This window comes from Marmota flaviventris, chromosome 9 (assembly GCF_047511675.1).
Source record: "Marmota flaviventris isolate mMarFla1 chromosome 9, mMarFla1.hap1, whole genome shotgun sequence".
Classification (NCBI taxonomy): Eukaryota; Metazoa; Chordata; class Mammalia; order Rodentia; family Sciuridae; genus Marmota; species Marmota flaviventris.
The window spans coordinates 52,155,765-52,172,188 of record NC_092506.1 but is presented as its reverse complement, the minus strand read 5'-3'; the positions used below and the strand labels follow the sequence as shown (position 1 = coordinate 52,172,188).

General features: G+C 41.4%; 1 long non-coding RNA gene and 1 pseudogene across 1 annotated transcript in view; one reads left to right on the top strand and one right to left on the bottom strand.

The window, feature by feature from the left end:
* LOC139706878 (uncharacterized) overlaps positions 1–14,602 on the top strand; it is a 30,862-nt gene extending 16,260 nt beyond the window's left edge. The window contains exon 4 of the long non-coding RNA XR_011708558.1: positions 13,626–14,602. This is a non-coding gene — a long non-coding RNA (uncharacterized lncRNA). The remainder of the gene's footprint in view (positions 1–13,625) is intronic.
* On the bottom strand, positions 3,185–10,046 carry LOC114098155 (adenylosuccinate synthetase isozyme 2-like; annotated as a pseudogene).
* Positions 14,603–16,424: the final 1,822 nt, after the last annotated feature.

Genomic DNA, 16,424 nt, shown 5'->3' with positions numbered 1-16,424 from the left:
AGATCTGAATATAGCAAAAGGCTGAGTAGGAAAGGATTCTTTCTGCCTTCGAACTGGAACTTCAGTCTTCTGTCTCTGGCCTTGGGCTTGAACTGAAATTTATACCATTGGCTCTCCTGGGTCTTCCACTTGATGCTGTTAAATATCTTGGACTTCTCAGCCTCTATAATTGTGTGAGCCAATTCCTTATAGTAAATCAATCTCTCCTTCCCTCACTATCCCCTCCTGGTTCTGTTTCTCTGGGGGACCCAGACTAATACAGTAGGACTAAGTCAATTGTACAGGGATGGATAGGCAGATACTCCTCCTGTAGATATTCAGACCAATGGTAGGTATTGATTAGAAGTCTTCTGATATTAATAAAGTGTGGCCTTTTTATTATTATTTTTACAATGTTTTATTTTTTTCTTATGTCATTTAAGTTTATGGGCTTGGCTGTTTTTGCAATCACCCTCCTGTCTGGCTCTCTGCAGTTATTCTTGATCACAGCTGCGATCTCAGGGAGGTCCCCTCTCCAGGGGGCTCTGGCAGAAAGGGGAGCATATGTCAGGGGGCCAGGAGGGCTGTCAGAAACCTTCTTTGTCTGTTTAATGTTTTATTAGAGTTCATGTAGCAATATATATTAAACAGACTCCATGGTGGGAGAATTCAGAATAAATTACCGCCTGCAATTTCCTGTTTGGCATTGATCTTGTAGATTGGAAACTCAAGATGGGAATGGCTGGGTGTTATTATGCCAACATCAGGGTTGAAGGCACACTGAAGGCCACACTAATTCCTTACAAATCCTACAATGACAGAGCCTTAGGGAACAGACGGTATAACCCCACATAATGTTGATGAGGCCCCGAGACCCAGAAAGACCTGAGGTCACATAGTACCTAGAGATACAATCTTGGCTAGAGTATTAGTTCAACTTCAGCAGCCTAAGGAACAGATTTTAATAGGTATGAAAGATTGTTTTAAGGGAGCCAAAGTCTGTTATTACCTATTGAGGGTCCCCATCAGAGCAATTGGCCTGCATTTCCCTTCCATGTTGTTCCTTAAAGTGTGTTTATGACTGAGCTTTGAGACATTTTGATTTTCGGGTCTTTGGGCAGTGGAAGGCAACTGTTATGGAGAGCTGTTGGAGCAGGTAGTGCCCTGGGCCTGGGCCTTAGTTTTGTCCTTTATGTTACAAGGGCAATAATCCCCACCTGCCTCTGTCACATGGTGACAGCAAAAGCAAGCACCTCAGTAAATGGAAAGCTCTCTTTTGCAACAACAAAGCCAGGACTTGATAGTTTCATGTTGAATGGAAATTCTCCTGTCTAAAGCACTAGTCTCTTCTTGAAATTGTCTCCCAATATCTCACTGCCCCAGGCACCTCACCTTCTCAGCAGAAGAAAGAATTGCCCTTTAACATTCTGGCCAAGGGAACCTCATGCTGGCCTAAACTGTTGAGAGCCACAGTTTAGTGGAATGACGCCTGGCATTTTGCCAGCGGGAATGGTAGAAAGGTGACCCTGCTCCGGGAATAGGGCGGCTCTGGGATTAGGGCGGATCCTGTTGCCCTCGGTCGCCCGCTACTTTGGAGTTCCCGTTGAGAGTTCTCTCGGGCTTCCTGGAGAATTGGAGCGCGGAGCCCGGTGGAGGGAGTGTGTTCCCGGGAAGTGTGTGTAGAGTGCCGGTGAGAGTTCGGGAATAAAGAGTTGCTTTTTGAACCTATAAGGCTTTGTGGTAGCTCGGTTATTTTGGGCCCAGCCAGACTACGGCACTAAACAATGTGTTCACCAGTGTCTCCACATTTTTTTTTTCCACTCTACTGCAAGTTCTTTGTGGCCATGATTACAGCTGATTGTATTTGTATGCCCTGTAGAGTCGTGTTAGTTATCTACTGCTGTGATACAAATTGCCCCCAAACTTATAGCTTTAAACAACAGTAATCATTGTTTCCCATTGTTTTAGTTAGCTTTTTCGCTGCTGTGACTAAAAGACCTGACCAGAACACTTATAGAGGAGGAAAAGTTTATTTGGGGGCTCATGGTTTCAGAGGTCTCAATCTATAGATAGCTGGCTCCATTCCTCAAGGTGAGACTGAACATCATAGCAGAAGATTGTGGCAGAGGGAAGCAGCTCACATGATGATCAGAAAGCAGAGAGAGAAATCTCCACTTGCCAGATACAAATATATATCCCAAAGCCATGCCTCCAATGCCCCACCTCCTCCAGCCATACCCTACCTGCCTTCAGTTACCACTCAGTTAATCTCATTAGGGGATTAATCCATTGACTGGGTTGAGACTCTCACAACCCAATCAGTTCTCTGAACCTTATTGCATGATCTCACATGTGAGCTTCTGGGGGACACCTCACATCCAAACCATAACACCCATTCAAGTTTTCTTCCTTCCTTCCTTTCTTTTTTACTAGAAATATTTGGTTCTTTTTAATCAACTATTGATGGTATAATAAAATAAAGTGGCACCTAATTTAAACATTTAATATTTCATTGAAGGAAAAGCTACAACATAATATGCTAAGTCTAATTGTCAAAATAACACCCCCCCTTTTTTTTCCCAAGAAAGGAGAAATGAAGTCATGATCAAAATTATGGCCAACAATTTGGGTTCATTTAGACATTTGTAGATGATTTTGTACATATATTTGTAGGCACAATGTTGAAAAATCAATCCACTAGACATAGAAATAATGGTGTGTTAAAATAAAAGGAAAGATACATTTCAGTTAATGTCTGAAACTCAAGAAAAATATCTATCAAATATCACAACATACGTTTTACTTTTTTTAACATTAAGATTGTTGTTTTGGGGAATATTTTTTTTCTCTGCACATTTAATTAAATGTTCAATGTATTAAATAATTTATAGAGAGAAATAAGTTGTATTCTGAACAAATTAAAGGACCTCTGAATAAGCTCCCTCCCCCCGCCAAAAGCTCAATTTTGCAATGGTTTCAGCAGAAAATAAACAGTTCACAATTTAAACTGAATTTTTAGCATTGCAACAGTTTACAGAACCCTCTCTCTTCATCCTTTTCTAACAAAGAATTTCTAGCAAAGATTACAGTGAATGATCAGTATGTAAAATATTTGCGCAAAACTGCATTAATTGTTCTTACCATGGTAAAACCTAAGAACACATAATGACAGTAATGAATAAAAACTACGTTGAAAGTAACTATTTTAGATTTCAAACAACATGGATTTACTATAGTAAGATTTACTATAGTAAGAAAACGTGGCACCTTGAGCAGCAGGAGCAACATGTGATAAAGCAATTATTCCAGCTGAGGGGAGTGACACTGGAATATGCCAAAGTCTATCTCCACAATAGCCATTCTTCCTAAAAGACTCGAAACGACTGTGGGGCTTAAAACTCACATCAATATCCTTGAATTTGCAGGTCTTAAAGAAATATTTAAGAAAATCTTTCCCCTCCCTCTCAGGGAGTATTTCTGGAAATTTTAAAAACGGTTGAATCATGGATTCTCTGGATTGACCTATACCAATCCATTTAACTGGAATTTGAAGCTCATCTTCAATAAATCAAACATAATTTTGTGCATTAACAAGTAGTTCTTTAAATATCCTCACAGTTGATATGTCTGTATTCCCTCCTGAGAGTCTTATATTGAACTTCAACTTTATTTAAGACTTCTTGGTTTGCTGGGAAATGAGGTATGATTTCACCATCTAACTGGTAAGCAACTCCAACTTTGATTTCCATAAACATGTCCAAAATATTCCACTTGGTAAGGGCCAGTGCAGGAAATTCATCGATCACATGAGAATATTTGAGTAAAACAAGATCCAATCAGCCACATCTTCTTTTCCTTCCTGTAGTCAGGCCAAACTCCCTACCCTCTGTTGTAATAATTCTCCAATTTCATTGTCTTGCTGTGTACAAAAGGCACCAATACCAACTCTAGTGGTAGAAGCTTTCACAACTCCATACACTTCACCAACATTGTGAGGCAGCATAAACAAACCTGTACAGACACCTCCAACAGTACAGTTTGAAGAAGCTTCAAAAGGGTAAGTCCCAAAATCAATATCTTACAATGTTGTATTTGCACCTCTACCAAGATTTTCTTTGGTGGTCCATGTAGGACCTCCTATAGGGAATAAACTCCATCTTTCAGCATTGGTTTAATCCTTTCCATATAACCCTTGAGTTTTTGTAATTCACCTTCAATGGCTATTTCCAAAGTACGGTAGATAGATTTGTACTGGTTAGCTAGAACTTTGAAGCTCCCAGAGAAGCCTTCAAAGTCAGAAACAGGATCCCACATCTGCAGTCCACTCTGAGCAGCTTTGGAAGAATAAACTGGGCCAATGCCCTTTTTTTTGTGGCACCCAAATTTTTTCCTGCTTGTTCTTTTTTCTATTGTTCCTGGATCCTATCAGCTGCTTGATGAAAATCAAATACAATACGAGCTCTGTCAGATATGATAAGCCTCTTTCCTCAGCCTTCTAGACCTCTTCCTTTTTGAACATTTTTTCTATGCTTCTTCAAACAATCCAGGTAGATGAATTACCACAGCATTTACAATGCATGCAGTAACATTTGGATTAATTATCCCACTGGGTAAAAGATGAAAATCACATTTCACAGAATCTATAACAACTGTATGGCCAGCATTATTCCCTCCCTGGCAGTGGCACACAATGTTGGCATCCTGGGCCAGCAGATCCACTACTTTTCCTTTGCCTTCATCGCCCTACTGTGCACCAAATACTACAGTCACCTAGTTCCCTCAGTCACCATTGGGCAGAGAAGAAGCTACCAGGTTGGTCTATGAATGATATGGCTTGGTGAGGTGAACCGGCAGGCAAAGATTACGCAAACTGAGCTGCTCTTCAAGATTTCTTTGGAAAAGAAATTCTGGAGCTGCACATTTGAGTGGTCTGCCCCAGTGTTTCTCATGGGTTTGCAGTCAGGTGTCACTGAGGGCTGGAGGATCTGCTCTCAAGGAAGTTGACTCCCAGGGCCAGTGGCTATTGGTTGGGGAGGGCTTGGTTCCTCTCCATGGAGCAGCATGAATGTCTCACATCATAGAAGCTGGCATGAGGTCTGAGAGTCCAGGCAGAAGCCACAAGCCCTGATGTGACCCAGTCTCATTTGATTTCTTCTTTGATTTAGATTGGTCACCCAGAGCCAGGCCTGATTCTATGTGAGAGGGGATTACACCACAGAGTCAGGGTTCCCGAGGGGCGGGCTGCCTCATCTACCTGCTGGCTCCTGGTGATTCACATCCTTCCCACTCACTCCTTCCAAATCCCCCAAAGTCTCATCATATGACAGTTTCATCATGAGGTCCTGACCCTTGATGTGTAATGAGGTTCCTTGGGTGTATTCTTCAAATACAGTAACTCCTATACAGTTCCTTTTAATATATAAGTCCTTGAACAAAGGAAACATGCTATCTTCCCTTTGCCTAATCCACAGGGTGAGGTAGCAATAGGATAACCATGAGAGTTCTTCCTGCTAAAGGGAGAAAAGGGAAATGGTGAGCACCCAGGGCTCCTTAGCAATCCTGAAATTCTGCTGGGCATGTTGGCAATTTCTGGATTAGAACTCAGTCCCATGGCTGTGAATAGTTCCGTGGCTCTTGGTTCCACCCTCTGAGCTCAGAGACAGAAGGCACCTGGGTCATCCATTCTTTTCCATTAGAAACAGTGTTCGCAACTGGGGCTTTTCTCAGCCTGTATTTGTGTAGCGGTTTGGAGATCCAAATACCCATTTTTGTGGTCCTTCTTGTTCCAAGTACACAGTGTTGCAGACACAGCAATCAGCTTACAGTCACCACGAGACTCTGTGGTTCTTGTTGGCATTCACTCCAGTAGATACAAGTCACAACCACAAATATTCACAAGATGAGCTCCTTTTGTCTCGGGTTTCCTCTGAGGTGGCTGTGGGACACCGCATCAACATCACCAAAAGCCCCATTCTTTGCTTTCCTGTCAGAAGCACCACCTTACGTATTTCCGAGATCTTAATAAAAGGCTTCATGTTCATTCCCCCAGTTTTATCTTTAGACTGCATTTCCTTGACAGCACTCTGGATTTGATTTTTGCCTGGAGGCCATTTTAAACTTTTAGTATCATTTCCTGAATGGAGAGTCTAGGCATCAGATATCTTTATTTTCAAACTCAGCAAGTCTTGGCTCTTTTATGCTCATTTTAAAAAAATTATTTTAACATGTCTTCCCTCTTTTCACCTTTTATTATAAGCAATCAGAAGCCAAGTGGCACCTTCAATATTCTACTTGGAAATCTCCTTTGCTAAATCAGTTAATGTATTAGCTATATTTTTCTGCTTTCCCTTTTAGCACAAAAAATAGTATTTCTAAATTTGTCCTCACTATATGTTTTAGGCTGAATATGTGTTTCTCCCAATTTTATATATTAAAGCCCTAACCCCCAATGTGACTGTGTTTGGAAGTATGGCCTATGGAAAGGTGATAAAGGTTAAATGAGATCGTTAGGGTAACCTTAATCCTTATAGTGCTGGGGAGGAGGATCCAACTCTCTCTCCTCCATGTAAGAAGGTAGCCATCTGCAATTCAGGAAGAGGACTCTCCCAAATAATCTAACTAGACACCACCTTGATTTGGATTTCTTGGCCTCCAGAACTGTAGGCAAATAAATTTCTATTGCTTCAGTATATATATATATATATATATATATATATATATATATCAGCCTGAAGAGGCTAATATTCTATATAACAAAGATCTCTCTTTTCTCCATCATTTAATTTTATCTTTCCATTAAGCTCTTATGGATAGCCTCCTTGAAGGCCATTAGATTCCACCTCTGCCCTCAAGGTCATCACTCCACTTTTAGTTTTCTTTTGTTGTGGATATAGCATCACCCCTCCCAGGTAGCAAACTCTGTGTTATCCATTATTGCCTACAAGGTCACCTGAACGCTTGCTTATTGGTTTAAAGCAATAATCATTTACTATCTCTTGTGGCTTCTCTGGGTCATGAATTCAGAAGAAGATTTTCAGATTGGTTCTGGCTCAGGGTCTCTTATGAGGTTGAATTAGGTGGTATCTGGAGTCATCTAAAAGGCTTCTTGACTCATGTGTTTAGTGCCTGGGCTACTGGGACATTAACAATCAAGGCTGGAACAGCCAAGGCTTCTTAGACATCTTTCTCAAGGCAGTGTAGGTGATTCCTCCAACATGGCAACTTCAGGGTAGTCAGACTTACATCTTGAGGAGAAGAAGAACCTCTCAGACATGTGTCTCAAGAGAGAGCCAGATGGAAGCCATGTGCTTTTTTATAACCTAATCTCAGAAGCCACATGACATGTTTTCCATGCTCTATTGATGAGAGTAGTTTTATAAGCCTAGACTGGATTCAAGAGGATGGGACATTTGTTGGGAGTCGCCAGGGCTCCAAAGACTAACTTCCCCATCCCCCGAGAAGAGCCATCCAATGGTGAGCCCTGCTGGCTCATGTGATCCTTACCCACCAATCAAACTAGCCCTGCTGGCTCACATGATCGTTACTCACCAATCAGAAAGCACCCCATGCCAACTGTCAAACTGTTTAACCATTAAACTGTCATAACTGTCAAAAAAAACCCCTGGCTCTATAAATATACAGAGCTGTTCCTCAATAAAAAGGGCATTTTCTCCTACAATGAGCCTTGTTCGTTCTTTCAACATTGATGTTACTTCTTGGTGGAAGGAATGAAATTCATGATGTAGCAAGAGCATGTGGGAGTGATACGCTCAACATACATACATTTATTTTTAGAAAATATAATCTGACATATGTTCCCAGAACAGAGTGAGTCTTAGGTGAATGCTTATTTGTCATTTTGCTGGTATATTGACCTTGAGGCTTAACAATAACAATAACAATAAAAATGGTAATGATAATAACAGCTACAACAGCAATTTATTAAACACTTATTATACTATGAAGGACTTCTTTTAATATATTCTTTTTGATTAATGTGTAACTTGTATACAATAAAGTTCACAGGGTGGAAGTGTACAGATAAATGAATATTAAAATTTTGTTCTAAGTAGTTATACATGACAATAGAATGCATTTTGACACATCATACATATACGTTGTATAACTTCTCATACTTCTGGCTGTACATAATGTAGAATCACACTGGTTGTGTAATCATATATGTACATAGGGTAATGATGTTCAATGTATTCTACTGTCCTTTCTATCCCCATACCCACTCCCCTCCCTTCACTCCCCTCTGCCTAATCCAAAGTACCTCTATTCTTCCCTAGGTCCCCCAACCTTATTGTGAATTAGCATCTGCATATCAGAGAAAACATTCGGCCTTTGGGTTTTTGGGATTGACTTATTTCACTTAGCATGATATTCTCCATCTCTATCCATTTTATTGGCAAATGCCATAATTTCATTATTCTTAAAGGCTGAGTAATATTCTATTGTGTATATATACCACATTTTCTTTATCCATTCATCTGTTGAAGGGCATCTAAGTTGGTTCCATAGCTGGTTATTGTGAATTGAGGTGCTATAAACATTGATGTGGTTGTGTCACTGTGGTATGCTGATTTTAAGTCCTTTGGGGATAAACTAAGGAGTGAAATAGCTGGTGGTTCCATTCCAAGTTTTCTGAGGAATCTCCATACTGTTTTCCATAATAATTGCACCAATTTGAAGTCCCACCAGCAATGTATGAGTGTGCCTTTTCCCCTACATCCTCGCCAACCAGATAAATGAATTTTTAATGTATGTTTCTACACAGATAACAACTTAGAACCAGACTAGGACATTTCCAACATGCTCCTTTTATTTCTTAATACTCCCTTATGCTCCTTCACTATTGATACCCATCCCCTGCCCAGGTATACCCTGTTTGGGTCTCTCTCATTGTAGATTGGTTTGCCTAATGTTGAACTTCATATAAATGGATTAGAATATATGTACTCCTTTTGTATGGATTCTCTATTGTATGAAGCATTTCATATGCATTGTCTCACTTAATTCTTGAAACAATCTTATATCAATCAATATTTGACTTATGAGATAGTCAAACATTCACACGCTGACTACAAGTTGGCCAAGTATGTTTTGTTCAGCACATACAATGTTGTAAAATATTTTGAGTTTGACTACGTTTAGCATTAGGAGTTGAATGGAATTTCTACTTCTCCTTGATCTACTATGCCTAGGCAGTTATGGATTTCACTTGCCTGACCATGTGGGAATTGAGTTTGAATCCTCTAAGGGGAGCATTATTATTATCTCCAGTACTTGAGAAAACAGATTTGTCATGAGTTAAATAATTGCCATAAAAATCTCACATGATAGGAATGGCAGTGGTGGGATTTGAAATCAGGTAGGTCTCCTCTCCCACTTCTGAGTTAGGGTCAGAAAAGACAAGTTTGCCCTCCAATTCTGTTGTTTCAAGCAGTGAAATATGTTGGTCAAGATGCCCTCCTTGGTAACCCCACTGCTTCTGTTTAGGCCACGGGCAGTGCAGGAACCTCTGCGACCAGCCTCACTCCAACCCCCGTCAATCTCTGATGCTCACTACAATGATGTCTGAATTCCCACATGCTGTGTTTCTTCCCTCCACATCTGTGCTCACGCTGGTCCTTCCTGCCGGGGACACCCAGCCTTACTTAGTGATCCTTCTGTGCTCAGATCAAATCAGCTATTTTCTTCTGGTTGCTCCCACCTCCTGTGGCCAACCAAATACTTTTCTTCTCAGGATATCAAGACTCAGTTTTTAAAATTTGTACTTCAGTTACCAAAATGATATGTCAGATTGCCCCAGAGTGACTTTAAGGAATGTGACCAAAGTAATAACAGTCCCATAAAAGGTTAAAAAAGGAACCTAATTTCATTTATTTAATTTCAGCTGAATGCATCACTAATTTTTTATTGATTCTTAAGAAAGAGAGATTAGAGGAATCTGTGCTACCCCCACTGGGTGCCAAATGAACAAGCAGTCACAAGCTTATTACTTCCAGACATCCCACTTGCCTTCCAGATGCCCCTTTAGGTTTCAATTCCACGATAGCCATGCTTGCTCAGCAGCCCATGCTTGACCAGACAGCCTGGAAGGAAAAAGGACAGGCTGCATCCTGGGCCAGGATGAGCTCAAGGTCAGGTGGGGGTTCAAATGGAGACAGTGGCAGGGTAGAGTGGCAGCTGGTTTGGGGGCACCCAGGACTAGTATTAGAGTTAAGGATTCTTGATTCTAGCCCTGTCTCTGCTTATCTCTTCTCCTTGTAGGCTCTTAGTTGTGGGTGTGTGTGTGTGTGTGTGGGGGAGTTATTAACTTCTCTGGGCTTCAGGAAAATGCATAGGTGAGTTTATGAGTTTTTGAACCTGGAGTAAATAAAATTACCCTCAGATGGATTCTGCTTCTCATTCATGCTTTGAAAATTGACTCATAAGTTTGAGATAAAGAATTATATTTTCTTATAGCAGTGTCCAGATAATAAAAAGTAACTATGTACTATCTTTTGTGAATATTTACTATATGCTAATTCTACACAAGCTACAGTGATTACATGTATTGTCTCATTCTCATTACAGTCATGGTCATCTCCACTTGTCAGACAAGTGAGCAAAAGGTAAAGTGACTTTCTTGATGGCACATGGATGATGAGCTACTGAAATTCAACTCAACAAACAATTGGCAAAACTAACGAGTGGCATGTCTATTTTCTTCTTCTGCTCAGCGTTTCCCCCACTCCTCATCTTTTTTATTTTTGGTACCGGGGATTGAACTCAGGGGCATGTGACCACTGAGCCACATCCCCATCCCTATTTTATATTTTATTTAGAGATAGGGTAGTTACTTAGCGGCTTGCCATTGCTGAGGCTGTCTTTGAACTCATGATCCTCCAGTCTCAGCCTACCCCAGTCCTCAAATTTTGACTGCAAATCTGGACTATTTGACCAATGGCCCTGGGCTTGATCCAGGTGGGTGCCTATGGTGCAAGCTGAATGAGTTAGAGCCCTTCCCAGGAAGGCTTTTCTTCTGCCTCTTCAACTGTTTTTTCTTAGCCTCCTGTTCCTCAGCCCCCTAAATTACATGCCAGTGTGTCCTGAGATTCTGCTTTCAGACCTCTTCTTTTTTTACTCATTTTCTCTGAATGAACTTTCTAGTGACTTCTACAACCGCTTTTTGCCAATACTCTCAAGATTTGGATATCCAAATCTCTATCCAAAATCCCCCCTACATTCCTCAGCTTTACATCCAATTGACTTCTGCTCGGCATTTCCATCCAGAATTGGAGAGTGTTATAGGTTGTACTCTGAGTCCCCAAAATGATATGTTGAAGTCCAATTCTAGTACCTCCAAATGTGACTGGGATAATCTGAACAGAGAGAGACATACACAGAAGGAGAATGCTGTGGTAGATGAAGACAGAGATCTATGTGATGCAACAGAATCCAAAGAGTGCTAAAGATTGCCAGCAAACCACCAGGAGCTAGGAAAGGGCCTGGCACTTCTCCCTCACACCCTTAGAAGGAAACAACCCTGATAACAGTGTGATCTTGGGTTTCTAGCCTCCAGAACTATGAAACAACAGATTTAAACTGCTCTATCTGTGTTACTTTATTACAGTAGTCCTAGCAAACAAATACAGACAGTGTAAACAAATACACAAATCTGATGACACTGTAGAAAAGTGAAGTGTTACTATTAGTTTATTTGTGTAGATGTTGTGATGTTGTTTAACTGTTAGTTTAAAATATTCATAGATGTTTAAGTGTGTGTAATGTATGAAAGTGTATGAGTCAGGAAAAATGCCCAAGATATCACATGCAGAAAGGAATTAATAGAGGGAACTTTATGTTTACAAAGTATTTGAAAGAGTTGGAAGAGCAAAGGTTGAGACAAACTGTAGATGGTTTCAGAAAATCAGGGAATTATAAAAATTACAAAAAAACTATTTTAGTCAGCTTTTTGGCTGCTGTGACTAAAAGATCTGACCAGAGCAATTGTAGAGGAGAAGAGGTTTATTTAGGGGCTCACAGTTTAGAAGTCTTAGTCTATAGAAGGTGAACTCCATTCCTCGGAGCTTGAGGTGAGGCAGAAAATCATGGTGGAAGAATGTGGCAGAGGGAATCAGCTCACATGTTGATCAGAAAGCAGAGAGAGTTATATCCCAAAGCCACACCCCAATGCCAACCTCCTCCAGCCGCACTCTATCACTTCAGTTACCACTCAGTTAATCCCTATCAAGAGATTAACTCACTGATTGGGTTAAGACTCTTACAATCCAATTGTTTCTCTTTTGAATTTTCTTGTGTTGTCTCACATGTGAGCTTTTGGGGGACATCTCACATCCAAAATCATAACAAAAAGCATCATAATGATCTCATCTTCCAGAAGCACTAAGGTGATGGATGATTCCCAGGAGGACTTAGGGAAGCCTTTGTCCAACCTCCTGTCTATCAATGTCTGAGGACCAATAATGGCCTGTTACTCTTTGACCTTCCTCATCTCATGAGAATGTCTCTTATTGGTGGACTCAGAAGAGACTTCTGAAAACAGACTCTGGAAAATACAATCTTTTAATTCTGGCTCCTGGTCACGTGAAACCTCAGAAGGACTGGGATAGTTCTGGGAGCTAACAGATAGTGCCCACCACAAAATGCATTTGGAAATGAAAAAACAAAACAAAACAGAAGAAGAAAAGGAACCAAAACAACAAAACAACAACAAGAAAAAGTAAAACAAAACAAAACCAAACTAAAAAATCCTATGAGGTTTTAGTTACATAACATTTGTGAATTTTCTTTGAAAAGTAAGATGTACCATGCAAATCTAATATATTTTATACCTGTAGGGGGTTCATTATCACAGGTAAGACATTGCAATAAAATAACCTATTTTTTTTCTGAAAATTATCACTGAAGTATTTTTTTGCTTTCATTTTCTGAATAATTATTTCAAAATGTTGTTTTAAGTGAGTAAATGTATTTATGTGTATCTGTCAATGTTTGTTGTGATGATTGTGTGTGTATGTGTGTGTGTGTGTGTGTGTGTGTGTGTGTCTAGGCTCAGGCTGGAGAGCATGCTAGTGAAGTCTATCCTATCAGAAGATCTGTTCTAGCTATTTCTGCAGCATCTTCAGGACCAAGACTAGACTTAACTCCATCTTTCTCCTGATTCCTCTTGTTCTCTCCTAGACATCTAGTTCTATATCCCAAACATTGTTTATGTCCTAGAATGACCATTCCATCCTCTCTGCCTCTGCCCTGGTGCAGGCATCACCATCTCTCCTCTGGTTGATTGTCACAACCTCTTTGGCTTCATCTTTCCTTCCACATTCAAACATGCTCTTTTATTTTGAGAAAAATCCATGTTTTTTGCATGTCGGTGGAAACATCTGTTATATTAACCTCCATGGCTCACTGGGTGTAGAAAGTCAAATGGCTTCCACAAGGACCTCCCCCGCCCTATTATTGCATTATGCAAGTGAGCAGAAACTTGCTATTCACAACTTATAATTAGATAAGCTTCTAATTGAGGAGGGGCATGCCAATCTGATTTGATCTTGACAGAGTGATTAGATCCTTCCTCACAAGGAGGGGAAGCATCGAGTCTCCTAAATCTGCTCTTGTCCTTGTTCATGCTCCAGGAAGCAACCACCTTGGGGAAGGCACTGAATATTCTGGACTGCAAGATGGCTCTTCAATGGCTGGGACTGAGCCAAGCCCCCCGGAGGAGAGGCCTCTTGATTAGAGATTCATTTTCTGCTTGGGACTCGTCTTGACTTTTCAGCTTTGTGAATGAATCTGAAGAGGGGTTTACAGGAAAGAAATTCATCTTCTCAGAGCTGGAGGAAGTCATTATGCTTTTGAGGAAGCTTCTAAATCATCCTAAATCATCGTAAAAAGAATGACATCCCGTACTTCTGCAAGGGTCTTGCTTCTTCCTTTTTTTCTTCCCTCCCCTTCTGCTGTTCACTTAGCTGTGAATGGAGTTCACAAGGTTGATTTGTCAGCCACCATCTTTACTATGTCTCTGGTGCTGAGAACCTGGTACGGCACTGACACTTTGTAGATGTTGTCACGGAATGAAAATGCCAGGGACTGTGCTGATATTGGGATACTGAGAAACTGATATGATTCCATTTTTGAAAACAGCTTCTACCTCAAGGCCTGTCCAGAGGGAGGGAGCATGACCCTTGTCCTTGAAAAAACACACAGAACACATAGGCACATAGCCATCTGTGTTGTTTGTCTGCAAATAACAGGAGAGATCTGCAGCGCCAAATGTCCCTGACTCAGTCAGGCTAAGTGAGGACCCATAGCAACCCCCTAGCAACCACCAGTCAGCATGAGACAGGGAAAATACCTGGGATGCTAGATGACCCCCCCAGTGTGGTGGTTGATAACATGTTGGGAAACCATGTAGTTTAGCACGTGCACCCCTCGTGGCTTAAACCAATCAGTTCAAAGGAATCCCCCTCTTGTACTAACCAATCACCCCTACCCAACTTGTTCCCGCCAGTGAATGTACTAATCAATGTTAAGAGTTGTTGTTTGATTTTTCCTGTGGTGTGAAATGATTTACTGTGTGATGTTGTGATGCACAGAGTATCCCCCCAAAACCTATAAAATCTCACTGGAGACTCACTCCCTGGACCGGGACTCACTCCCTGGGACCGCTGCATTGGAAACAGCTGTTAAGTCCAGGCTCGAGCTTGCAATAAAGACTCTTGTGTGATTGCATCGGATTCAGCTCCTGGAGGTCTTTTGGGGTCCCATGAATCTGGCATTACAATACAAAGATGAAACAGACATACATCCTGCCCTTGAGGGGGTTGGAGACAAGAAACCAACTCTTAAAAAATGTAGCAAAGTAAGGACAAAATGAAAGATGAACACAATGTGATAAGGAAGCTAAGAGGAGTGGAATACAACTCTCCTGCAGTCAACAAATGTTCTGGAAGGAGAGACTACCAAACTGACATGTAAAGATTGTAGTCATTTTCCAGGTGGAAAATGGAGAAAAAACATTCTGGGTAGAGGGAGAGACCAGCTCAGATAAGGGCATGAAGTGCCATGATGTGCTCAGGGAATTGTTAGATGTTTGGTATGGCTGGAATACTAGGAGGCAAGTGGGGGGATGAGAGGCTGGAGAGGGGGCCAGAGGGCAGGCTGCTATGTGTGGCTGTGTGACTTCACTGCACAGGGTGTGACACTGGGAGTCAGTGAGGCTAAAATACAGCTCTGGTTCCGCTTTGTAAGTACATGCCTGTGGCTGTGTCCTCCCAGAGGAGGCCCTATTTATAATACACAAAAGCTTGGATGGGCTGGTGGTATCTCTGTGGTGGGCCTTGCAGATCTTAGTAAGAGTGCACTTCTATCTAGGGCACAGGTTCTCAAACCTGGGGCATCAGAATCACCCGGAGAGCTGGATTAAACAAATTGCTGGCACGGCTTTAGGATTTCTGCTTTTGTGGGTCTGGGGTGATGTCTGAGAATTAGTACTTTCATGTTTCCAAGTGATGTTGATGCTGCTGGTTTTGGGGTCACATTCTGAGAATTTTTCATTTGGGTGAAAAAGGGCTAGATAGGAGAAGCAGAGCCAAGCACCAGGAGCTGTTTTTTGGGTTTAGGGTTTCTGATACCCCTGTGAACTAGTTAAGTTCTATTAAGGAGGATGGATATTCCATCTGCCCCATCTTGTTTGCCAGGTAAAGCTTAATAGCTCTGTTCCCTCAAGTAGGAGCTCTATTCAGAGTCCTCCTAGTTAAGGAGGATTTGTTCCGCAGACAATGCAAGCACTGATCATGTCATTACAAGAAGCTCACCCCTAGAGCTTTCAAATAGTGAGCTCCCAAATGATTTAAATGTTTGTTTACATTTTATTAATGATTCTCTGGAGAAGCTGGGGACCAGAGAAACCCAAAGTTACCAACTAAAATGATGAGTCATGCAAGGTGAGAAAACCTCTTTGAAAAATCTTTTCATAAAATACTTAACTTCAAAATTATTATGGGGTGTGTGTGTGTGTGTGTGCGTGCGTGCGCGCATGTGTGTGTATGTGTATGTGTGTGTGTAGAGGAGGGAAGGAAAGGAAGGACTCGGAAACACAGACTTTCAGGACCTCACACACATTAATAAATGTTTGCTGAATGAAGATGTGATAAGTAAGCACAGGGATGGGGAATCCAGGGACAGTCTGACAGGAAGCTGTCAGGTTGTGCCTGGCTCTGGGCTGGGGGATGGAGCTTTGGCTTGGGAAGTCAAAAACTGGAATCCAGTTCTTTTTTGTGCCTTTTGAGCATACTGCTCAGAAGTCCTTGTGCACACAAAATGGATGTACCCCTCTTTCTCTTGGGGGACTCAGGTCCAGCTTGCTCTTAGGTTGGAGGCTGGATCTCAGGGGTGATAATGGGTACAGGGAGCCCATCTTTATTCTCTAGTCA